Source organism: Ochotona princeps, chromosome 22 (assembly GCF_030435755.1).
Source record: "Ochotona princeps isolate mOchPri1 chromosome 22, mOchPri1.hap1, whole genome shotgun sequence".
Lineage (NCBI taxonomy): Eukaryota > Metazoa > Chordata > Mammalia > Lagomorpha > Ochotonidae > Ochotona > Ochotona princeps.
In genome coordinates this window covers 10,778,488-10,802,780 of record NC_080853.1, presented here as the reverse complement: position 1 = coordinate 10,802,780, position 24,293 = coordinate 10,778,488, and the positions used below count along the sequence as shown (strand labels likewise).

Here is a 24,293-nt window from a genome sequence, read left to right as displayed (position 1 = left end):
GGTAGGACTCGTGAGCTGCAAACAGCACAAGCAGCCAGCGGTGAGTGGGAGGTCCTGCTAGCAGGATGGATGGAGAAGATCGAGGCATCTTCATGCACACACACATTTGAATTGCATGGAATATTCCATGGGAGTGGGATCACCCCAAGAAATGTGACAATTTTGTTTGTTAGGAAGGAGATTCAAGAGAATGTTCATGTGACTTTATTGGCAAGGCAGGAGGAGATGGGGACTACAGTTTGGAGTTCTTGAAGCTTGGGTGATGTTTGTAGCCCTGTTCGGGTCATAGATGCAGGCACAGAGCTTGCTCTCTGGAATTCAGCTGGGCTTGGTTCAGGTTCCATGATTTGAGTCAAATTATTTGGTGCTTCTGTACCTCCCCTGCTTTCTGGAGTGGGTGCAAGGGGATAAACCTTAGGATTAAGGACTCAATAAATATTACTAAGCATCATTGTTAGCTGTACACAGATGGCCTGGGTAGGACAGAATCAGGAGCTGGTTGCTCTCTCTGTTGCAGAGATCTGCTTGGCTTTGAGCAACCATCAAGCATGAGTATGGGATGCAATGGAAATAGCCAAGGCTGAAAGCCTAAAGGGCCTGGGGGCCCACATCCCTCATCAGCTATGTCACCTTGGACCAGACACATTCCCTCTTTGAACCTATTTCCTCATCTGTCAAGTAGAGCTAATATCAGGGTCAGGCTGACTGGGGTGGGGGAGTTAGCATAGTTAAAGGGCAGGTTATACCGCAGTCTTTATGGTTGGATGAGGTTGAATTTGTCTCCAGTAGGGGCCTGAGAGTAAGTTTTGGGGAAGGACAGCCCATGTTATAAGCCCAGGCTAGGGTTAAACAAAAACCCAGTGGAAGCCTTCCTAAAGGATCAAGGAATTACAATATAACCTGGCAACCAGTATTGTCTCCCAGGTCTATATAATGTATTGGATGTCCTTCTGTCCCTTCATCCTAGCTCCTATGTAGTATACTTCATATAGTAAGTATTCAGCAAATATTCACTGGGATGGACAGACAGATGGAAGGGAGGATAGAGGGATGGATGGTGGATGAAAGAATGGATAGGAGAAAAAATAGATGTATCATGAACGGGTGGCAGAATGATGAATGGATGGATAGATGGAGTTGACTCATCCCAGGACTTCCAGAGCTTGACTGGCACACTCAATTTTCTCTGTGGTTTTCCTCATTCCCTTGATCAGGTAGTTGCTGCTGTGAACTGTGATGCTCTGCGTCTTTCCCAGATGACACACTCCACGAGGTCTGAAGTGTCAGTGGTTTATTCTGCCTTGTTTGTCCAACACAGGGACTGGCACAAAACAAACATTCACTAAGCACTGAGGGGCGAATGCATGGAGGAGGTGGAAGGTTTTAAAAAACAGTTTTACATTTCAGGATCTTCCTATCTGGTCCCTCTGCCTTCCTCCCTGTGTGGCTTCTGGTCCTTGTGTTTGTCCCATGGCAGACCCAAGGTGGCTGTTCCAGCTTCTGGTGTCATGTCAACACTTGATTATCTATAGCTGGAGGGACCAGGGGGAAAAGTTTCCTCAATATACTTGTTTCTTTTATCACCAGGCAAATTTCCCCCAGAAACCTTGCAGCAGACTTGCCCAATTCAGACACCAGGGAAGTCTCATGCCCAGTAGAAGGACACAGGAAAGCCACGGCTGACCTGGCCCAGTGGTGCTCTTCTCTTGCAGTTGGCCCAACCCCAACCAAGAGATGTTCAATGGGCTTCTCCATCTCAGCACTGTTGACCTCAGGCTTGGAGAGTTCCCTGGGGTTGGGGGTGCCCCTACCTTCTTGGATTCTACTCATTGGAAACCAGTGCCATATCTCCCCATTAGAGATGCCAACCAAAATGTCTCCAGACAGCCAAACGGGCTCTGGGACACGCAAACACGGGGTCAGGAATTGCTGTGTCAGTGTGGCTACATTTGAGTAGGCTGTTACTTTCATGATGTAGTGTTTGCTTTGGGTGTGAAGATCCAGCTCAGGGTGAGATTCAGGGCTGCCCTGGACCAAAGTAAAGATGTGATGCTCCGGTACACATGTCTGTGTGCTAACTTGATTCCCAGTTTTATTATTTCCATATCTTTGTTCTTTCTTCTCCACAAGTTTTCTTTGCTTATTTGCTTTAGCCTTTTTTTTTTTTTTAAGATTTTATTATTATTGGAAAGCCGGATATACAGAGAGGAGGAGAGACAGAGAGGAAGATCTTCCATCCAATGTTTCACTCCCCAAGTGAGCCACAACGGGTCAGTGCGCACCGATCCGAAGCCGGGAACCAGGAACCTCTTCCGGGTCTCCCACGCGGGTGCAGGGTCCCAAAGCTTTGGGCCATCCTCGACTGCTTTCCCAGGCCACAAGTAGGGAGCTGGATGGGAAGTGGATCTGCCGGGATTAGAACCGGTGCCCATATAGGATCCTGGGGCTTTCAAGGCGAGGACTTTAGCCGCTAGGCCATGCCGCCAGACCCATGCTTTGGCCTTTTGATAAACTGTCTTTCAGGGAGATGTCTGTATTTCTTTTGAATTTTTTATGATTCATGTTTCCAAAGGGCCTAGGGACTTTGTAGAGGTTAATTGAGTGGAGGAATGAATAGGAATATGAATGAGTGAGTGAGTGTGTAGGTGGTTAGGTATATGAGTAGATGGATTGATGGACAGATGGATGGATGGGTAGATGGGTGGGTAGCTGAATGAATGATGGACAGCTAGAACAGGTGAAAGATGGATGGATGAGACAAAAGGGGAAAGTGGGTAACTGGGAAAATGGGTAGATTAACGAATGATGGATAACTTGGTGAGTTTGGAGGATAATGTGTGGGCAGGTAAGCAGATAGATGGGATAGGTGGTGACATAGATGAATATATGTGATAAATGGATGGAAAAGTAGCTGGAAAGGGGTATGGATGATTAAGGGGTAGACGGATACATAGCTGTGATGGTTGAGTAGACAGATGAAAATATGGATGGATGAGATGGGATGAGTTGAGAAGACTTGAAGTAGCAGCACCTTCAAGTACCCAGGGCTTGGCCACTGCTTGGCACTGCTCCATCAGGCAGCATGTCTGTCTCTAGGTGCCAGAAGAGCCTGATGTCCCCCAGATGTGGGACATCGGTATCTTCTGCCTAAAGCCAGTCAGAGGCTGCTGTTGGGCGACTGGCTAAGCAGCTCTCCTGCTTAAGGCAGTGAGGCTGGGCCCTTTGCCTCAGCTGTCTGCTTCTCAGGTGCTTTAGCCACCAAGCAAACGTTGGCATTGGGAGGACTCCATGAGCTCGTGAAGGGGAGATATTCTGTAATTCACAGCAGGTTCTGTTTCTGTGACGTGTGGCATCCCAAAGGTGGCTCAGACTCCAGATGCTGGCCAGCTAGGGACTGTGCTCCCTGAAGGTCACAGCTGTCCCCACCTGTGTTCCCCCAAATATAGCCTCTGCCATTCCCCCCCCCCCTTGCCTTCTCTCTCATTATCTCTTGACTTACCTCAAGGCAAATTTCAGTTCCTGGGGTTCCAACAGAACACAAACCTAGTCACACCTGTGTTTGTTTGTTTGTTTGTTCTTAAGATTTATTTATTTATTTGAAAGGCAGAGTTACAATGAGAGAGGTTTTCCATTAGCTAGTTCACTTCCCCCAAATGGCCACAACAGCGAGGGCTGGGCAAAGCTGGAACCAGGAGCCACAAACTTCATCCAGGTCTCCCACCTGCATACAGGAGCCCAATGACTTGGGCCACCTTCTGCTGCTTTTCCCAAGCACATTAATCATCAGGGAACAGGATTGGAAGTGGAGCAGCTGGGACTCGAACCAGAGCCTATATGGGATGCTAGTATCATAGGCAGTGGCTTAACCCATTGAGTCAGAGTGCTGATCCCTGAGGTAAACGTTCCTAAGCCGTCATACTTCAGGGCTCCATTCCTGGCCTGGGGAATCAGAACTCCTGGGGTGAGCCCCAAGAATGTATATCCAGGTCATCTACAGAACGGAAACCCGTTTTTCACTTGGTTCTGTTTAGTAAAGGCAGAAAATGGTAGCCAGAGTGCATCCTCTCTCCAGTTGGAAATCTCCTGCATTAATTAATTCACACTTTGCATATTTGTTTCCTTCACCACATGCCCTGGGGGTTCATGATGTGCAAGCCATTCCTCTAGGCACCAGGGGAGTATAGGACAAGGAGAAGTGGCTTCAACTTTCTGTAGTGCCTGTCTGGGAGGGGACAAAGCAGCCAGCAGCAGCCAAAGACCTTGTGTTGTGATGCCGACAGCGCAGGAACTGTAGCAATGGGATTTAGTAGAAGGACAGGGGTCAGGGCTCTTGACTCTGGAGCAGGCTGACATCTAAGCTGGAATCTGAAGGGTTGGCAGAGTCAGCCAGGGAAAGAGGAAGGGAGCAGGAGTGGAGAACCAGCTGTGCAGGACCTGGCTCAGGCCACACACGGCTCCAATGCTACAGCTCTGTCGTTAGCGCCATGTTTTCCCGAAAGGATCTGGGACTTTCTGCACTGTTCTGTGAATGATTTCTTTTGTTCCTAAAGACATTAGCTGATTCAAGGGCAGACCTGTGGATTTTCATTGTTTCTGATTCCCAGACCTCTTGTATAAGTGTCAGCCTGTGAGAAGGAAAGACAACTGTTTCCCTTGAAGTCCCTTCTGTGTAACATGGGCAGGGTTTGGGCTACTTTATACTTACTTGAAAAATAAAGGAGGACCCTGTGTGATAGTGTAGTGGTTAAAGTCCTCGCCTTGAACACACTGGGATCCCATATGGGCGTTGGTTCTGATCCCAGCGGCTCCACTTCCCATCCAGCTCCCTGCTTGTGGCATGGGAAGGCAGTCGAGGACAGCCCAAAGCTTTGGGACCCTGTGCCCATGTGGGAGACCTGGAAGAAGTTCCTGGCTTCAGATTGACTCAGCTCCAGCCATTGCGGCTGCCTGGGGAGTGAACCATAGGACAGAAGATCTTCCACTCTGTCTCTCCTCCTCTCTGTATATCAGCCTTTCCAATAAAAATAAATAAATCTTTTTTAAAAAATCTAGCCCCCAAACCATCATCCAGCTAAGCTTGTTACCCGTCATAGCAGCATCTGAGGGGCCGTGCAGCATAGCATGTAAAGTCAGGCTCTTTGGGTTCAAATGGTCCCCGTGTAGCTGAGCAACCTTGAGCTAACTATTTAATCATCTGTATCTCAACTTCTTCATCTGTCAAATGGGGGAGATCACAATACCATCTACTTTGTAGGGCACTGTGAGAATTCAAGATGGGGAGTATTTGTAAAGCTCTGAGCATCTGGCATGTAGAAAGCCCCTGTGCATTTGAGCTATTGTTCTAATGATGTCTATACAGTGTGCACCTGCTATGCGCAAGGCACACCTTCTGAGCTGTGACAGAGTAACAGAAATGAGTGAAGGTCAGGAACTAGTCCCAGAGGCGGCTGGCTGACTGGATGTCAGGGCGAGGCTGGTTCCCAGGGTCCAGGTGCTACGTGAAACCTGGCCATGCTCCTTCAGGGCTGGTTCCCGGGTGTCGTCAGAGAGGAGTGGGAGGCACGGACATGAGGAAAGACACAGCTGCCCTGGCTGAAACCTTGAGTTCAAGGCCCCACTCAAACCACCCCCTGCTGTCACTCCAGGTCTTCTTTGGAGAGGCTGGTATTCCGAGACCTGGGAGGTGGGGAAGCAGTGTCAGGGTTCACTTGGAGGTGGGGAAAGGGTTGTGTGAATGGACCCAGCTCTTGGTCTCCCCCAAACCTGAAACCTCTGGCTGAGACACAGAAGCGCCTCATCTTCTGAATGAAATATTTTATGAAAAGCCTCCATCGTTACCAAGCATTCAGAAAACCAGAGCACGACCCCAATGTGTTGCAAACCCGTATCATCACCCCATAGTGGCACACAAGATTTATTGGGTTATGTTAGTTTGGGGACTACTAGCTAATGTAGTCAGTAAGGCCCAGACGTAAGGTAAAAGTTTGTTTACATCTATCATTGAGTCTTCTAGGCATCCTAGAAGTAGCCCTGCCCAACGTGATGCCCAACATTTCTACTTATATTCCATTGGTGAGAATTAGTCACATGACTCCAACCAAAGGCAAAGGAGTCTGGGATATGTAGTCCTTCATTTGAAGAGCCTCTTATAAGGAATAGCTCCACACTCTGGGAAGAAGAACATGTATTGCTGGCAAAGTTGGTTATTATTATTATTATTATTATTATTATTATTATTATTATTATTATTATAAAGGCAGATATACAAAGAAAGGAAATACAGAGAGAAAGATCTTCCATTCTTTAGTTTACTCCCCAAGCGGCCACAACAGCTGGAACAGAGCCAATCTGAAGCCAGGAGCCAGGTACTTCTTCTGGGTCTCCCACACAGGCATAGGGTTCCAAGCAGGGAACTGGATGGGAAGTGGAGCAGCCAGGGCATGAACCAGTGCCCATATGGGATCCCAGCAGATGCAACGAGAGGATTTACCCACTAGGTTATTGTACTCGGCCCGGCTGACCAGTACTGTTATAGGGTTGCACACACACACACGCACACACACATGCACACACACACACACCCCAAATATGTGTGACTAACACAAAATGCAATTTTTTAGATCAAGTATTTTACTTTAAAAGCATATAGATATAGAAATAGCCATTAAGCAAATGTGTCAGAGTGCTCCAGATGAGTGGCATTTTGGGGAAAGCATGCATACCTTAGTGTTCCCCGTGTTTGTCTTTCAGCTTTGCACAGTAAAATGTTGGAGGAAAGGCACTTGTTAAAGTTCACTGGAGTTACAAGTAACAAAATTACGTACAAATAGGAGCAGATTTACTGTGACCGGAAGGGTTGAGCTGTAACTCTAGAACTGAGGTTGACTTTTTTTTTTCTGTGCAAGACTAGACAGCAAATATTTTTGGTTTCTGCATGCCAGAAGGGTTCGTGGTAGCTTCTCAGCTCCATGGTTATGGCACAAAAGTAGGCACAGTCCCCAAGCAGATGAGCAAACATGACTGTGCTCCACACAGCCTCCCTCACCCACATGGACGGGTGGCCAGAGCTGGTCTATGGGCTGAAGTTGGCTAACCTTTGCTTTTGAGCATGGGATGCTATTTTTAAAAAAAAGCCCTTGAAGCCCAAATGTTTGTTCTTAAGCAGACATGGTATTCCTGGAATATAATTCACCAATCCTTATTAGAAATCTGAAGTCTGTTAACATGCAGGCCCCATGGGCTGGGCCAAAGCCCTTCAGCATGCTGGCTGTCCACCTCATCCACCGTTTCCTCCTGCTTTCTTGTCTGTTCACAAAGATGTTTAGATGTTGCATTTTTTTTATTACCAATCAAAAGTAAATTTCACATATCGTTTTGCAAATGTCATCATTTTTTGTCAAAAGATGTAGGAGTCATAACTCAAACTGCCCTGGAGTTATAGACATCACAGGGCCAACATGAGTTGTAAAACTAGGCAGAGGAAGAGCTGACAGAAAACAGATAGGCGTTACTCGGTGTGGTGGCTATGAGCTGCCAACACATTTCATAAGACATTTCTTCCCTTTAAATAAAAATGTATCACTTAGAAAAACAAACATTTTAACTTGAAGTATTTTAATGTTCAGCGCAGAGGAGGTTGTAAAGTTCTGTGAAATTTCATGAAGATGATCATAGTTTTACACAAGAATAATGTAAAATAGAAAAAAATATAATGATGTTTTCCATTTAGGAAAAGGTATGGGTGTGCAACCTTTGTGTGGTTTTTGTGTGTTCATGAATATGTGCTTGTGGTTCTGATAACAGAGAAAAATCTAAGGAGTACTTCCTAGGGCCTTTACGCATGTGGCTTATTTTCAGGGTGACCCTTGGGGTGCGGACGAGATGGAGGCCCACAGGCGTCCCATGGCCTCAGAGGGACCCTGCCAACCCTGGTCGGTGGGCCCAGGCCTGCATCTGCTTGCCCTCTTTACCGCTGTATATGAAGTTTGGGAAACAGGATATGTTTCTTCCTGAGGGCCGTGGTCAAAGGTTGAAAAGCCGCTGGACAGAATGTTCTCCGAGTTCTTTACAGGCTTAAAAATAGCACATTTTTCAGTAGATGTTCCCACAGTGCTCAGGAACTGGTTCCAGGGAGTATGTGAGCAAGCAACTTTACGTACTTGTGAAGCTGTTTTATTGTGGTTAGAAGCATTTATAACTAGTGTATGAAAGTCTTCATGTAAAATATCCTTTACAAGTGAGTGTGCAGGCTTGCGTGCGAGTGTGGCTCAGTGGTTTCCCTTATGGGAGCCCATCCATCACACACCGGCTGGGTTCATCTCCCAGCTTTGCGCCCAGTGCCAGCTTCCAGCTCGCATGCACAGTCAGAGGTGAAGTTGAAGGTCAAGCACTGAGTGAGTCCCCCTCTGCCAGGCGGTAGACCTGGGCTAGGCTCACAGCTCCTGGCTTTGACCTGGCCCAGTCCCTGATCTTTGAGCATTTGGGGAGTGAACAGCTAGTTGAAGGACCTTTCTCTGTATCTCTGCCTTTCAAATGGATAAACATAATTTAAAAGTGACTTAAAACTTTTGGAGAAAGAAAAGCGTCAAGCCAACAACATTTACAGATGAATAGAGTCCACGTCATGGGCAGGTGTGGGATAGACCACCAAGTCGAAGGCAGGTGTCTCCCACGTAGACGCAGGATTCAGCTTCAGAAGGTGCACATCTGGCTCTGGGGTTGTTCATTTCCCAGCCCCCATTCTGTTATCACTTATCTAGTCCTCACTGTGGGCTGATGCTGTCCTAAGCACGTCATGAGAAGTAGCTACTTTAATGAAAACTGCTCCTTTGGGTGGGCATTGCCATCCTACCCATTTCTCAGGAGACATAACAAGGCCCAGCGCCCTGAAGTGGCTGTCCCCAAACCCCATAGCCCAGCAGAAGCTGAGCTCAGCTGCGAATGCGGGCTCTGCACAGGTAAGGACACCACCCGTGGATGTAACAACAAACCAGCCCCAGTGCAAGATGAGAGTTAACTTCCCTCACACAACTGACCTTCTTTCCTGGCTGGCAGGTGGGTGGGATTTTAGGCACTGCCCAACTCTATCCTCTCCTGGAATCAGGGTCAATGCCTACTCTGCTGGCCTCTGCTGATCAGCAGGTGGATGCATGAGTCTGCGAAGATGTAGTCAGTGTTGTTATCATGGTGACCGGTGCCTATGGGGAGTGCCATCATGGGGGTTAACTGAGATCACGCATCCCAAGGCCTCAGGTGTCACGCACACAGCTGTTAACAATAAACAGCACTACTAGCGCTGTGGCTTGGCAGAGAGAACCTGCAGGTACAGATTTTCTAACCATCTAGACAACGGCTGCTTCTAGTGAGCAAGCACATCACATCTAAAACAGGAACATTAGCAACCAGTGGGATACTGAGATCCTCAGGGGTGTGGCAGACTGTGGGTCGGAGAAGCAGAGTGCTGACACAGCTACAGGGGTTGCCTCCATGTGCTGGGAGGCATGTAGAGCTGGGAAAGGGCAAGGGCAAGTGGCCACCTTTAGAAAGCCTGCAGTGTTGGGCATTTTCTGTATATCTGTACAACTGTGACTAAACAGGAAAAGGGGAGAATTCAACACTATTCCAAACACCTCCGTGTCAGCATAAAAACAAGCAACTGGAGCAGTATTGTGGAAGCGAACAGCAGGTCCGGGGGAATGTCAAGTGCAGCCGCGTTTTTAGATTCCCTATAAAAGATCTGGCTTTTTCTTGCACTCGCAGGGAAAGCTGAACTCCTCTCTGTGCTGGCATGGCCCCACAGGCCCTGCTCAGGCTGCTGGTCTCTTGTGTCTTTCTTGGCTTTTGTTTACTTCATTTCAGCTGCACCAGCCTTTTCACCATGCTCCTGCCCCAGGGCATTTGCATCCTTCCTTCTCCCCAGTTATTTTCACAGCTGACTTCTTCCCAAAGCTTGGGTCTCAGCTGAACTATCCCCCCCCGCCCCGCCCCCAGAGCAGCCTTTCTGGACCACCCCCCCAATCTACCCATACCCCAGTTTGTCTGTGCCCCAGCCTGCTCTATCACCACCAAACCCATTATCCTCTTCCGCTCCGTTCTGCTCGTCATCTGCCTCCTGGAGTGGGAAGCGTGGACATCTTGTTCCCAGCAGGTGGAGCAGTGCTTGGCACGCAGTAGGCGTCCCATTCATATTTCTGGAAGAAGCAAATGCAGAGGGGGACAGTCCAGTCAGTGTGTGGCACAGGGAGATGGGCCGGCGGTGTGTGGAGGAAGCTGAGGCCTCAGCCTGGGCCCTGCCCTGGGTAAACAGGCCTCCCTCTGCCCAGACAGCCTCTGTTTGACGATCGTCTGCTATGGGATCGGCCAAGGCCCCAGGATGGCCTGAGACACGCTGTGCAGGCAGCAGCCACACCTCGCACACAGCCTGTGAAGGAACAGGTCAAAAAGTTATCCCAACAGGCGGGAGACCAAGTAGAGGAGGTGGCAGGCAGGACATGGAGGGAGTGGATGTCCCTGCTCCCTGGGGCAGAGCCAGAGGAGCTGTGAGCGGCCTTGGCACACTCTGGCACAGGGGCCCATGGCACAGCATGGCGTCACGGCCACCTGCTAGGGCCAGCACCAGGAACTAGAAGACTGCGCTTCCAGGCCTGACCTACAGAGGGCCCTCAGGATCTTCCCACCTCTACTTTTTAGTTCCCTCCATGTAAACCCAGGGTCATGATAGCCCAGTGGTTATTAAGCTTTCGAAAATATTGTATATTTGGTTTTTAAAATATTTATTTTTATTGCAAAGTCAGATATACAGAGAGACGGAGAAACAGAGGAAGATCTTCCGTCCGATGATTCACTTCCCAAGTGACCACAATGGTCGGTACTGCACTAATCCAAAGCAAGGAGCCAGGAGCTCCTCCAGGTCTCCCCCGCAGGTGCAGGATCCCAAGGCTTTGAGCCATCCTGGGAGCTGGATGGGAAGCAGAGCTGCTGGGATTAGAACCAGTGCCCATATGGGATCCCGAGGCATTCAAGGTGAGGACTTTAGCCGCTAGGCCACCACACCAGGCTCTGTATATTTGTTTTTTAAAAAGCAATTTACTTGAAAGGCAGAGTATCAGAGAGGAGGTGTGTATGTAGGAGAAACAGAGAAAGAGGGAGAGACAGAGCAGATTTGGACCAGGCAGAAGCCAGGAGCCAGGAACTCCATCCAGGTCTCCCACATGGGGAGTAACCACCTGTACACTGGGGCCATCACCTGCTGCCTTGCCAGATGCATTAGCAGGGAGTTAATTTGGAAGTGGAGCTGTTGGGAACTGGCTTACGCGGAATGCCGGCATTGCAGGCAGCAATTCAACCTGATGCACCACAGCACCAGCCCCTAAAAAAAGATTAATTTAATGGCTTGGCAGAGCTGCAAGAAGTTGCTATCCTGTAGACTCCTGCCTTTCAGAGTAGCCCAGCCTCCTTGATCTCAGGTTGTTTATCTTGGTGGCATGGAAGGCTGTGCAACAAAAGGAAGCTTTTAGAATCTGGCAACCAAGTACAGACCCAAGTCCCAGCCTCCCAGGGTGATACCGGCTGATTCCTTCCACCTTTCTGAGCCTTGGTTCTGTGTCCCACGTCTCCAAGTTGTGCCTCCTTCTGATGCCATCCCTGTAGGCTCGGCACAAAGCCTGGCTCCCCACTAACCCCCTGTAGAACCTAGCCAGCCAGCCAGCAATGTCGCTCCCTAGCATCTCAGCTGAAGCGACCGGGAAAGGGAACCTGGTGCTCGGTCTATACTGTGAGATGAGGAAATATTTAACCACTCTGAATCTCAGTTTCCTGCTCTATAAAACACGGTCAAAGGTTTAAAGCACACACAAGAGGCTGAGACCCAGCCCGTCCCAGGTTTGTTGGTTTGGTTTTCGTTGTGTGTGTGTGTGTGTGTGTTTAATTTGAATTGCCTGCTAACGTTTAAAATTTTTGACTTCCTGGTTCTTAAAAAGAAAAGAAAAAGTTAGAAGCTGTAGCATCCCTGATTTCCACATTCACAAGGCAGCTAATTTAGGTCACATTGTGTTGCTAAATTTGCCACAGTCCTTACTCTTCTCTAGTGCCCCTACACCAAGCAGATTCACGCAGGCAAACCATTGTGCTTGCCCTGGGCAGTGCAAAGCTTGCTGCGAGGCTGTCTGTACCACCCATACCAGTTATTCATCCAGGCACTGAGGGCACCTGAGTTAGGGACCCTGGTCATCAAGAGCTGGCAAAGTTCATTATTTGGAAATGCAGTCTCCTGTTTCAGAGCTTTACAACTTTTTAACGTGACTAGTAGAAACCTTAAGATGACAGCTGTGGCTCGCAGGACATCTGCAGCACAGTGGGGCTGACCTGGTCACATGGGTACATGGCAGCCAACACGTTCATGGCTAACACCTTTACCTCCATTGTCCACTGGTCCAGTACCTCTGGCTGGGTTTCCTGCCCACCTCACAATTTTCTTCGGTGTCCCCACATGGCTCCAGAATTCCTGGCATTTCTAGAAGTCTCCGCAGGGGTGCTTTCACCCCCAGCCCTGCCTAGCAGCCATTGTGTTTGTTTTATCAGACACATGCAGGAAACAATAGTGTGAGACTTACTCACAGGCCCAGTCTTCTGTCTTCCTCTAGTGGTGTTGACCTTAAATCCAGTGATTTGGGGGTGGAGTTGCGGAAGAGGAGAGAGGTTTGTTTGGGATCAATCATGGGGGTTTTTGTGGTTTTTTGTGAGTGGGTTGTGGAGTTTTTTGGGGGTTTTGTGTTTTTTTTTGTTTGTTTGTTTGTTTGTTTGTTTGTTTGTTTGTTTTGAGATAGCAAGGGAGTTCCTGGGGAGGCCCTGCCCATAGCTCCTGGCTGCTCTGGGGAGCAGTGAGAACCCTGAGGACACAGGAACAGGAGTGAAGAGGACCTTGGCAATGACCGAGACCTCATCAAGTGAGGAGGCCTGGGACTTATATGAGGGATCTTGAGGAAGTTTGTGGATAAACCATGCATGGGTTCCCACCACCTTTCTCTCCCCCCCCCCCCCCCCGCCATGAACTTTTTAAAGAGTTAAGCTGCTGTTTGCAATGCTAGGATCCCACATCACCAGTTGGATCCCACCTGCTCTGTTTCTGGTCCACTTCTTGCTAATGTGCCTGGGCAGGAAGCAGAGGATGGCCCAGACACGTGGGCCTCTGCCACCTTTGTGAGAGATCTGGCCGCAGTTAAGGGTTTCTGGCTTCATTCTGGTCCAGACCTGGCTGTTGCAGCTATTTACTGGAAATTCAGAGCTATACAGAGAAGGAGAAACCAAAAGGAAAATCTTCCATCCACTGGTTCACTCCCCAAGTGCCCACAATGGCCGGAACTGAACCAATCTGAAGCCAGGAGTCAGGAGTTTCTTCTGGGTCTACCATGTGGATGCAGCATCCCAAACCCATCCTCTACTGCTTTCCCAGGTCACAAACAAGGAGCTGAATGGGAAGTGGAGCAGCCAGGATATGAATCAGCACTTATATGGGATCCTAGCAATGCTTGCCAAGTGAGAACTTTAGACACTAGGCTATCATGCCAGGCCCAGTAGTCATACTTTGTAAAAAATTCATAATCCCACAATTACATCAAAATTAAGAAAAAAGCATCTAAAATTATTTCAATGACATATTTTATTTAACCCAGTATATCTAAAATATCACTTCAAATCTAGTTAATAAAAATTTTAGATTAATAGGAGGTCTTTGAAGTATGATGTATGTTTTAGACTTACAGCACAGCTCAACATGACAGACTACTTTGTATGTGCTTAAAATTCATGTGTGGATAATGGCTGCACAGCATAGCTATAGCTTTGTAAGTGTGTGTGTGTACGTGTGTGTGTGTACATGTGTGTGTGTGTGTTATTGTTTGAAAGGCAGAGTCAGTGAGAGAGAAACACACACACACCAGGGATAGGAGAGAGGGAGAGAGAGATTATGCATGTGCTAGTTCACTCCCCAGATGGCTGCACGAGCCAGAGCTGGGCCAGACCTAAGCCTAGAGCCAGGGACTCCATCCCAATCTCCCGCATGGGTGGCAGGTGGCCATCACCTGCTGCCCTCCCAGGTGCAGAAGAAAGGAGCCGAATCAGAAGTGTGGTGCAGCCAGGACTCAGATCAGCACCCTGATAGGATACCTGTGTCACTGGAGGTGACTTAGCTTGCTGTGGCACAAGGCCAGCCCCAGCGTTCTCTATGGAAGAGCAAGGCCTTGCCATGTTATCACTGCCATTTCAAATCAGCTTGTCTGTTTTCTTTGAGCATTCATCTAAACATTGAGAGGAGGCAGAAGAGGGCAGCATGAAGGCTGCAGGGTCATGGTGCAGTTGCCTCCTCCACTGGGATTCAGCAAGAGCAACCTCCATCTTTGCAACTTGCCAACCACTGTGCTAAGTGATTTTTAGCCTGTAGGGCTTTTAGTTGAAATTTCTAGAATTTATTGCTTACCTTGGGGGAGAGTTGACATCTCTTCATAATGAATCTTTCTGTCATGAGCACAGACAAGATTCTGTGTCTTCACTGATATAGGTTATCGATAACATTTTTAAAAATAAAGCTTGATTCTTTTCATTTAAATCTTCCAGTAGGTTAATTCCTAGATAACTTGATGCAGCCAGTATAAAATATGGAATAGAAGTAGTACTAACGGGCACAGCATTCGGGTTTAATTTGTCCATGAGTATTGAAATGTGGAATAGCAGGTGCTTGACAAGACAGAGGACTCCTTACTTTTGTAAGGAGGTGGGGATGCTGAGGTTGGTATTGTGGCTCTGTCTCGTAGCAGTCCTCCTGCCCCCAGGCTCCTTCCACCTCCTTCAACTTCAGGATCCACGGTGGCTGCCAAAGCTCCAGCATACATCCACAGTCAAGGCAGTAAAATGGAGCAAGGGGCCTGAAAGAAAAATATCAGTGAACTGTCAGGAACAGTTCCTCGGAACTGTTACACTATATTTTCTTTTGCATTTTAATCAGCAGTCACACTGACCTTTAAGGAAGGCATTAGGTCTGTCATTTTAGGGATGATCGCCATGCCTTTGTGGAACCTGGACATTATATTCCAGAGAACAGGGAGACCAATGACACAGGGCAGCTTGCTGCTTCTGTCCTAGTGGGCAACCTTGCTTTATTCTCAACTTTTTAAAAAGGATTTATTTATTTTTATTGGAAAGTCAGATATACAGACAGGAGGAGAGACGGAGAGGAAGATCTTCCGTCCGATGATTCACTCCCCAAGTGATCACAACGGCCGGTGCTGCACTAATCCGAAGCCAGGAGCCAGGAACTTCTTCCAGGTCTCCCCCGCGGGTACAGGGTCCCAAGGCTTTGGGCTGTCCTTGACTGCTTTCCCAGGCCACAAGCAGGGAAATAAAATAAGCAGGGAGCTGGATGGGAAGTGGGACTGCTGGAAGATAAACAGGCACCCATATGGGATCCCGACATGTGCAAGGCAAGGACTTTAGCCACTAGGCCTCTGCACTGGGCCCTACTTTCATCTTTTTCAGTATGTTATCTGTTTTGGGGCTTTGATAGCAATTTTTACATTATAAAAAATGCCTTTGGGCCCGGCGACATGGCCCAGTGGCTAAAGTCCTCGCCTTGAACACACCGGGGTCCCATATGGGCGCCAGTTCTAATCCCGGCAGCTCCGCTTCCCATCCAGCTCCCCACTTATGACCTAGGAAAGCAGCAGAGAATGGCCCAAGTCCTTGGGTCCCTAAACCTACATTGGACACTCAGATGAAGCTCCAGGCTCCTGGCCTTGACCTGGCCCACTTCCAGCCATTGTGGCCATCTGGGGAAGTGACCCAGATATAAGCTCTTTCTTTGTAACTCTTAACTTTCAAATAAATAAATCTTTTTATAATTAATTTTTAAAGATTTACTTATTTTTATTGGAAAGTCAGATATACAGACAGGAGGAAAGACAGAGAGGAAGATCTTCTGTCTGCTGATTCACTCCCTAAGTGACCACAACGGCCAGAGCTGAGCAAATCCAAAGCCAGGAGCCAGGAGCCTCTTCTGGGTCTCCCACGCAGGTGCAGGGTCTCAAGGCTTTAGGCCATCCTTCACTTCTTTCCCGGGCTACAAGCAGGGAGCTGCATGAGAAGTGGAGCACCCAGGATACGAACCAGCACCCATATGGGATCCCTGATGTGCAAAGTGAGGACTTTAGCCACTAGCCTACTGCGCCGGGTCCTGTCTTTCCTTTCTGTAAAGTTGCCTTTCCAACTAAAATGAATCAATCTTAAACAAACAAACAAACAAACAAAAAACCTGATTCTGTCTCTCCCTCTCCCTGTAAATCTTTCCAATAAAATCAAATCCTTTTACAAGAAAGCCTGAGAAACGAAGCTGAAGACGTAGGAACATAGAAACCGGGCAGGAGTTTGATCCCAAGCACACAAGAAATAAACGTGTCAGTTTGAGAGGGGTCTGCCCCAGCGGTCAGTGTCCATCAGGTGACACCTGGGGGCAGCGGACGGGCAAGCGGGAAAAGCAGAGAAGCCGCGAGACTCAGGCAGAACTCTGGGGATCACGGGGATTCTGCCGTGGCCGGCTGAGGTGGGAGCAGGAAGGTGAGAAAAATTCTAGAATGAGGTTTTTCTGACGCGTTGGGAGGCATGGGGAAGAGACCCCCAAAGCCAGCCTCTTAGGTGTGTGTAACTGAGCTGCGGCAGGGAGGTGGCTGTGTAAAGTGTTGTGTGTGGACAGCGTGGCTCTCCGCTCTCGGCTGCGGCAGGTGGCGCCTCGGGCCTTCCTCCACAGCGCCCGTACCTCAGGGCCACACGTGAGGAATAGACGTGTCCAACATGGCGCCATGGCGGGCCTGGGGACCTGGCTTCTAAACCTCGCGTTCTGATTGAGTCAGCGACTGCTGTATGATTGGAAGGACATACGCCTGTGCGTGGCGATTGGTGAGCGCGCCGAGAGCCGGCACTGGCTGGATTTAGAGAGAAAACTCGGTCTGGACCCGTGAATGGGATTGTCGCGAGGCCTCCGCTGCGAAGGGCGAAGCCTGGGCCACCGGTTGAATTTCTGAGCGCCAATTCCTGATCTAGCCAGCAGGAGGAGCCCTGGAAGCGCCCAGAACACGCAGGCGGTGTTGGGGTGGGGTGGCCTCTTCCTCTGGGATGCCCTCGGGGGCCTGCTGCCCCGTGCCCTGGGGCAACCGCGGGACTGACCAGGGGGATGGGAAAGTGTGTCAGGGCGCCTGGCTCTGCGGATGGTGGCCACGCTTCTCTGCACAGCTCCTTTGCCCCTTGCTTCCTCTGGCTCCCAGCCCGGAGGAGGGCATTGGCTGACCCAAGGGGTGGGACTGCGGGTTCGAGAAAGTTTGTGAAAGCCCAGATCCCAGTTGCAAAACTGCGGAGTCTACCAAGTGAGACTGCCCCTTCCCTCCCCCCCACCCCCGGGGAAAGGAGGGTCCCCTCTCTACTACAACAGCCCACCTTGTCCTTTAGGGTGCGCTAGGACCTTCTCCTGGGCAGCGAACGCCACCCACTCCCCGCCCCCCCCCCATCTTGGGGAAGGAAAGATCCCTCCCCCACAGTCCACGCTGGGCTGGCTACCATCCAGAATGCTCTGTGACACGTGGACATGCTTACACTTCCAAACAAGCCTTGCTGTTTGTGGAATCTGAGCAGGCTGCTCATGGATTTGCATGCCCTGAGCCGCAGCCCTGCCAGTGCAGCCAGCAACCACAGGGTGTGTACTGAACGCAAGGGAAGAGCTGTGTTTCAAACTCAGGTCCTGGGCCCCAAGCTGCACACCCGCCTGCCATTTAGGAGAGCCCTGGACATAAGGATTGGAACCCCAACGGAAGGATGCAGGAGGAAGCTGGGAAAGCCACAGCGCTCTCTCTGTGCCTGTGGCTTGGCCAATCCAGCAGAAGAGCTATGTGGGCCCCAACCCTTCCAGGGTCTGCAGGCACTAGGCATCAGGCCACTGTAGCTCCTGTTCCTTTTTGGGTTGGTCTTCAGGAGGCTCAGGCTGAGCCCTGTGACTAATTCCCTGCACTGGTCCCCAACAGCCCCGTGGTTTCCATGAGAACTTCCTCCTACCATTCCAGCAATCTCATTGTGACCAGTATTAAAGGATTAACGCTGCTGGCAGCAGGCAGCGAGCTCGCTCGCAGGGGTCCTGAGCGACAGGGTGGCAGGAGGTGCTCTCTCCAGGATGAGGAGGTCGGCCTTGCTGCGGGATCCCAAGGCTGCGCCTGGAGGATGGCAGCCTGGGGCCAGGGTTTCCCCCACAGCCCCCCAGGTAGGGTCCTGACCGGGCCATGGCCTGGAAGGGTGGCGTGGCTGGAGTAAGACAGCCAGAGGGAGGAGGCCCAGTGCTGGGGCAGTGTGGAGAACTAGGACAAACACTCACCCCCCACGCCCTCTCCCCACTCCCAAGGCCAGAAGGCCAAGGGCGCTGATGGGGGATGGACATTCCATGGCTAACGGGGTGAGTGGAGCCCCACGGGATCTTCCAGGGGTTCTGTAAGTCTTCTGTCTTCTTCATTCTACAGCTGGGGACATTGAGACGCCTTGTGGGGATGGTGACTTGTGCAGTCAGTGAGCTGAAGCGGCCCAGGCACCCAGGGAGGGGGGAGGAGCAGCTCTGACCCTCTGGGGAGAAGCTCCCTGCTGCTTTGAGCTTGAACTCCGGTTCTTCCTCCCTGACCTCCAGGAGTGAGTCCCCTGGGCTTCATGCACCTGCTTTTCTGTGCTCCTCATCTCCCTTGCTTGCTGGGTGCACAGAGTTCCAGTTGGGCTTCCCTGTGCTGGCGGAGAGGGAGCGCCCAGCCAACAGGCCCTGACTGCCCCGTGCAGGGGACAGTGCTCTCTGGGTCCCTCTCCAGATGACTTGGGAAAGATTTGGTCTGTTTCAGTCTCTCTTCAGAACTTTGGGGCCCAGACATGGCGGAGCCCTGACAGGCTAGCTCAGCCCCGCTGTCAGCCCAGGAAGGCCAGGCCCGACCTGGAGGGCTCCAGGCCCAGGGCTAGAAAATACCTGTTGGGCTGGGATTCTTGGAAGGCTCTTCCAGGGCAGGGCACAGACTCCAACTCGGGGCCAGGTGGCTGGGATTCCAGGCACCCCTGACTCAGTTCTCTGAGAGAAGTGGTGCTCTTTCTGTGAGCCTCTGTCTCCCCCATGGGAAGGAAAGTGACTCTCCCTCCCCATAAAACCTGCCCTTGGCTGTGATGGACAAGTCTCGGGTGTAGCTGAACAAAGCAGGGAGCTGAGCAGCAAGAGGCAGGAGTGCTGAGCCTGCGGGCTGTGTGAAGCTCCAGCAGCCATTGTCACAGCAGCAGTGCCCCTGGGCTATGCTAGGCAAGGGCCATGGGGCCAGAGGCCAGGCTGCTCAGTGGACACTTATTTTTTCTTTAAGGATTTGTTTATTTTGGAACCAGCATAGTAGCTTAACAGGCTACTCTTCTACTTGCAAGCCCCAGCTGCTCCACTTCCAATCCAGTTCTATGCTAATGGCCTGAGAAAGCAGTGGAGGATGGCCCAAGTCCTTGGGACCCTGAACCCATGTGGGAGACCCAGAAGAAGCTCTTGGCTCTTAGCTTCAGATCAGCTTGATTCTGGCAGTTACAGTCACTTGTGGGAGTGAATCAGCTAATGAAAGATCTCTCTTTCCTTCTCTCTGGAAATCTGCCTTTGAAATAAAAAATAAGTCTGTTTTAAAAAGATTTATTTATTTTAATTGAAAGATTTCCAGAAAGGAGAGACAGAAAGATCTTCCCTCCCCTGGTTCACTCCCCAAATTGGCTGAGCCAATCCAAAACCAGGAGCCAGGAACTTCTTTTGGATCTCCCACGTGGGTTCAGAGTCCCAAGGACTTGAGCCATCCTCTGCTGCTTTTCCAGGCCATAAGCAGGGAGCTGCATGGGAAGTCAAATATATAGCAGCCAAGACTAGAACCAGTGCCCATATGGGGTGCCAGTGCTGCAGGTAGAGCTGTTGAACTACCATGCTGGTCCCAGTGAACATGTTTTAATCTCCTGAATTTGCACCATGACTGTATGAGCAATTCATAAATAAATGGGAAAATGTTCACCGATGAGGTGAGGCAGCCAGCAGCAATAATAACGTCAGAGATGGGACAGGTGCACAGCCATGATGAAGACCAGTGTGTTAGGAGCGGGCACACCAAGGGGTTGCTGGCCTTCATTCCTGGGAGCGCCTACGTGCCAGGCCCAGTACCAAGCACTGCCTGAACATAATCTCCATTGATTGGTATCCTGGCTTTGGGAGAAAGCTGTCCTTGTTCCCATCTTACAGATGGGAGTGCTGAGTCTCACAGAAATGTCTGACCAGTAAGCTGTAGAGCTTAGATGCACTTCTGAGCTTTGCTGGCTCTAAGGTCCCAGGGTCCTGGACACAGCGGGTCAGAGTCATGTGAGAACTTCAAAATGTGCAGGTGCCTTGAGTCCACCCACTCATTGTTGTGTGATGGGGCCTTAGCAGCTATATTTTATAAAGGTCACTGTCAGGATTGAATGTCCACTGTATGCTAGACAAAACTGATCACAGGGTAAACCAAGGCCAGGCAGGGAGATGACCTTAGCCAAGGTCACAGTGGCTGTGACCAGAGCTGGAGCAGGGCTCCCAGCAGCTCACTCCAGGCAGATGCAGCTCACAGGCCCTGGGCTCGGCAAATGTGGCCATGGCTGAGATTTCTAGCCCTGTTCACTCCCTTTGCTGGAGAACATTTGTGCAGTGAGCAACGTATACACCTGTAAACAGTGATCCTGGTCTGTGTCTCAGGACTTCCCAACAACTCACCCTGTCCATCTCTGGTGCCCCTCAGAACACAGGGCAGGGCTGTGGCTTCTGGGCGTGGATTCATTCCAAGATGCAAGCCTGGCCCAGGGCTCAGTCACCCTTCAGAACTCAACAAGGGCAGGCTGACCCATCTCACGCCCAAGGTCACTACTACAGATAAGGTCAGGAACATAAACAGAATGGAGGGACATAAACAGAAGAGCAACGGCTGCAACCCAGATGTCACAAGCCACCTGGCCACATGTGGACAGTGCACAGGGGCCTGCCCGAGTCATCCTGGCTCCCTTCCTGGGTGTTCCTGTCACCCTGCTACCTGACCTCCCAAGCCAACCCATGCCAGCCTCCTCTTCTACAGTAATGCCCTGCTCCCAGCCCATCCCCCCCCAACAAGTTCCTGCACCGTGGCAGCCCCCCAGTGGCACACGGTGGCCCAGGAGTTGGGAGCACAGACTCTAGAGTCAGATTGTTTGGGGTTGTGTTCTGTCCCTTGCCTTTCAGAAGCTGTGTGGTTTGGGGCCCGTGTCTTAGTCTCTCTGTGCTTCCAGTCAGGAGCACAGTGAGAAAAACAGGACCTGCCTTAGCTAGTGGCTGTGGGGATCGATCAATCAGCAGGTGTGATCAATGTGCAGGTTACGCAACTGAGGCAGGGCGAGGTCACCGGGGCTAGGGCAGGGCTCTGCGTGTGTCTGTGGGGCCCGATGTCTCTGGAGGCGGGACAAGGCTGGAACAGGATAGAACATGGAAGCTCCGGCTTATGGCTCATGGCTGCCGGCCACTCTCCTCTAGACAGTGGTCTGCCCTCAGCGGCTGTCTGCTTCTGGCCAGTCTGGGAGGGAAGGGAGTATGACTGGAGGAGGCACTTGGGAACCATGTGTCACCCTCAGCTGGGTCCAGAGAGAGTCACAGCCCAGGGTGGGCAGTGGTGGCGGTGTAGGGGAAGGGGAGAAGGGGAGGCGGGAAAGCAAGCTACTCCTGTCAGCTAGCCTCCATCTCCCTAGCTGTACCCAGTGCTGAAAACAAGGCTGAGAGAAGCTGGTATGGAAGTGGGAACATGCCGCGCCCACAGGTGCACTTCCTGGCTCCCGCCTGGCCTAGCCACACTCACAGCCCAGCCCAAGCCTTTCCCGATTGACGATTGACGCTGTGGGATTTCTAGAACTCCCAGCTCAAAGCTGCCGCACGCGGCCCAGCACATCCCTATTTGGAAAGCTGCCCCCTGCCCACAGAGCTGTCTTTATCTCTCTTTGGTAACAGAGCAAATTTGCTCAGGACCCGGAGCAGGGGGCCGGGCAGGCTGTTGACTCTTGAACAAAACCATCCCCTTTAGAGCGTGATTGAGGAGGCTGCTACTGGCGGGGGCTGTGTGTGGGGAGGCCAGTGGCCTGTTGCATAACCCAGGAGGCCACCTGCCCACCCCCAGGCCTTCACAGGGTGAGGGGTGAGACAAACCGCAAACTCATGCCCAGTTAATTTTTTAAGGCAAAATCAACAGGCTGAGCAATGATTAGCAGGCAGCTAAGTTGGTCTTAATCAAGCGGAGGACAGGAGGGAGGAAGGAGGCTGATGGAGGCCCCAGGGATGGGGCCCGGTTATCAGTTAACCACATGAATGTTGTTTCCTTCCAAAGCCGCTGGCCTTCAGCCCCCTGCTCCCTCATCTTCCTCCCTGAAACACTTCCATGGCAGCCCAGGATCCATCAGTGGTTGAGTGAGCAAACACTACTGTCCACCATGGTCTGTAGAGGAGCTATCACACAGCCGCAGGGTCCCCCGGCGAAGCAGGGCTCACCACCACGGCTTAGTGGTCCTGAGTGAGTTTCTTCACCCTCTGGGGTTCAGTCAAGCACCCACACCTAGGCTTCAGGTCTCTGGTCGTGCCTGCAGCCAGCTGCCCTTTCACCAAGGGCCTCGGTGTCCCCATCCTTTGAATGGGTGGGTCAGCCTTCTAGTCCCGAAGTCCCACGAGACTGTGACCTGACGGAGCCCTGGTGGCCTATATGGGGACACAGAGGGAGATGTGAGGTTGTAGGTTCCCAGAGGAAAAGGCACCCACTCAGGGCGGGGGCTTACCTGTTCTGGGTTCCAATGAACGTCCAATCCTAGCTGCCTGCCCAGGGCTCTCAGACAAGAAGCAGGAATCCCTGTGGCGTGCGCTGCAGCTGCGTGGATGGCAGACCCTGGCTGGCTCAGGACCCTTTCTCCCTACCTCCCTACACCCTTCTAAAGAAGCAGCCCCGCCAGGCCGGGTGGCTGCCAGGACTGGTGTTTAGTTACTGCTTGGGGACCTATATTGTGAGATAGTTAGGACTTTGTCCACAAACTGGAATTTGAAATTTCAAAGGGGCGAAGCTGAAGGGCCCTACCCCAGAGTGGAGATGGCGCTTGGCTTCTTTCCTCCACGACTTTTGTTCTCTGCTTTGATAAAGTCCTGCTTTACCCTGTGCCACACCCCAGGTGGCCGGTGGGGGAGGCAGGGTAGGAGATAGTGGTGGCCTGGGGAGCTCCGAGGGGAAGTCGGACGCCGGCAGCCAGGTGGCGGCCAGGTGTCTGAGGATGCTGCCAGTCCCCTGGTGCCCGAGGACAGGGCCTTTGAGTCTGGCTGGATGCTTGGACTCCCCAGCAGGGGTGAGACCCAGGTAGCGCCTGGCGCCAGCTGCAGTGCTACCAAAGAGGGTAGGGTTAGCCCCATGCAGCAGGCCAAGCCCTTGGTCCTGCATGACCGTGGGCAAGTGGCTACACCCCTCTAGGTGCCCTTAAATCACCTGTGAAATGAGGGGGATGAGAGCTCCTGCCTTCAAGCACCTTACAGTGAGATGGGTGCCAGGTTCATCAGCCACTGTGACATTGTAAGAGGTAAACGATGCTACCCACGGCCATGACTGCCCAGCCGAAGCACCTGCTCCCTGCCTGTAGCCGGCTCTACAGCATCTGCTTCCCCACAGCTGCCTGCCCAGGCCCATCCTTGCCTGCCTTCTCCAGGTCTCCTCAGCAAGCTCTGACACCCTTCCTTTTCCCTTGCCAGCCTCTGCCCTCGGGGCTGGGGACTGACAGCCCTGGAAGGTAAGGTCCACACTTAGGCATGGCTGGACCCAGGCGCTCTCCACAGCCAGGATCCTGATTCCCAAAGATGGTATGGCGTGGCCAGTGGCAAGAATCCCCGCTGCTGTGGGATGTCCCTTGGTGTCCTCAGGGGGTTAGTTCCAGGCCACCCCTGGGGACACTAAAATTCAGGGTGCTTCCTCCAGAACAGTCTGCTATTTCATGTTTGCATAGATCCTACACGCCTCCCAAGAAGTTAAAATCACCTCCACGGGACTTGCGCTGCCTGACACGTGGTGCTGCAATGGGTTAGGACTATTTTACAGAAGGAGAAATGGAGGCTTGGAAGCCTCCAGTCCCAGAGCCAGAAGGGTGGCTTCTAGAAGACCCTGTCTGGAGTGGGCTGAGTGGCAGGTGTAACTGATCCTAGCGGATGAGCAGGTGGG

The 24,293-nt window shown here is 51.2% G+C and overlaps 1 protein-coding gene across 2 annotated transcripts in view; it reads left to right on the top strand.

Moving 5' to 3' along the window:
• HNF4A (hepatocyte nuclear factor 4 alpha) overlaps window positions 1-24,293 on the top strand; it is a 51,269-nt gene that overhangs the window by 1,135 nt on the left and 25,841 nt on the right. The window lies entirely within an intron of this gene.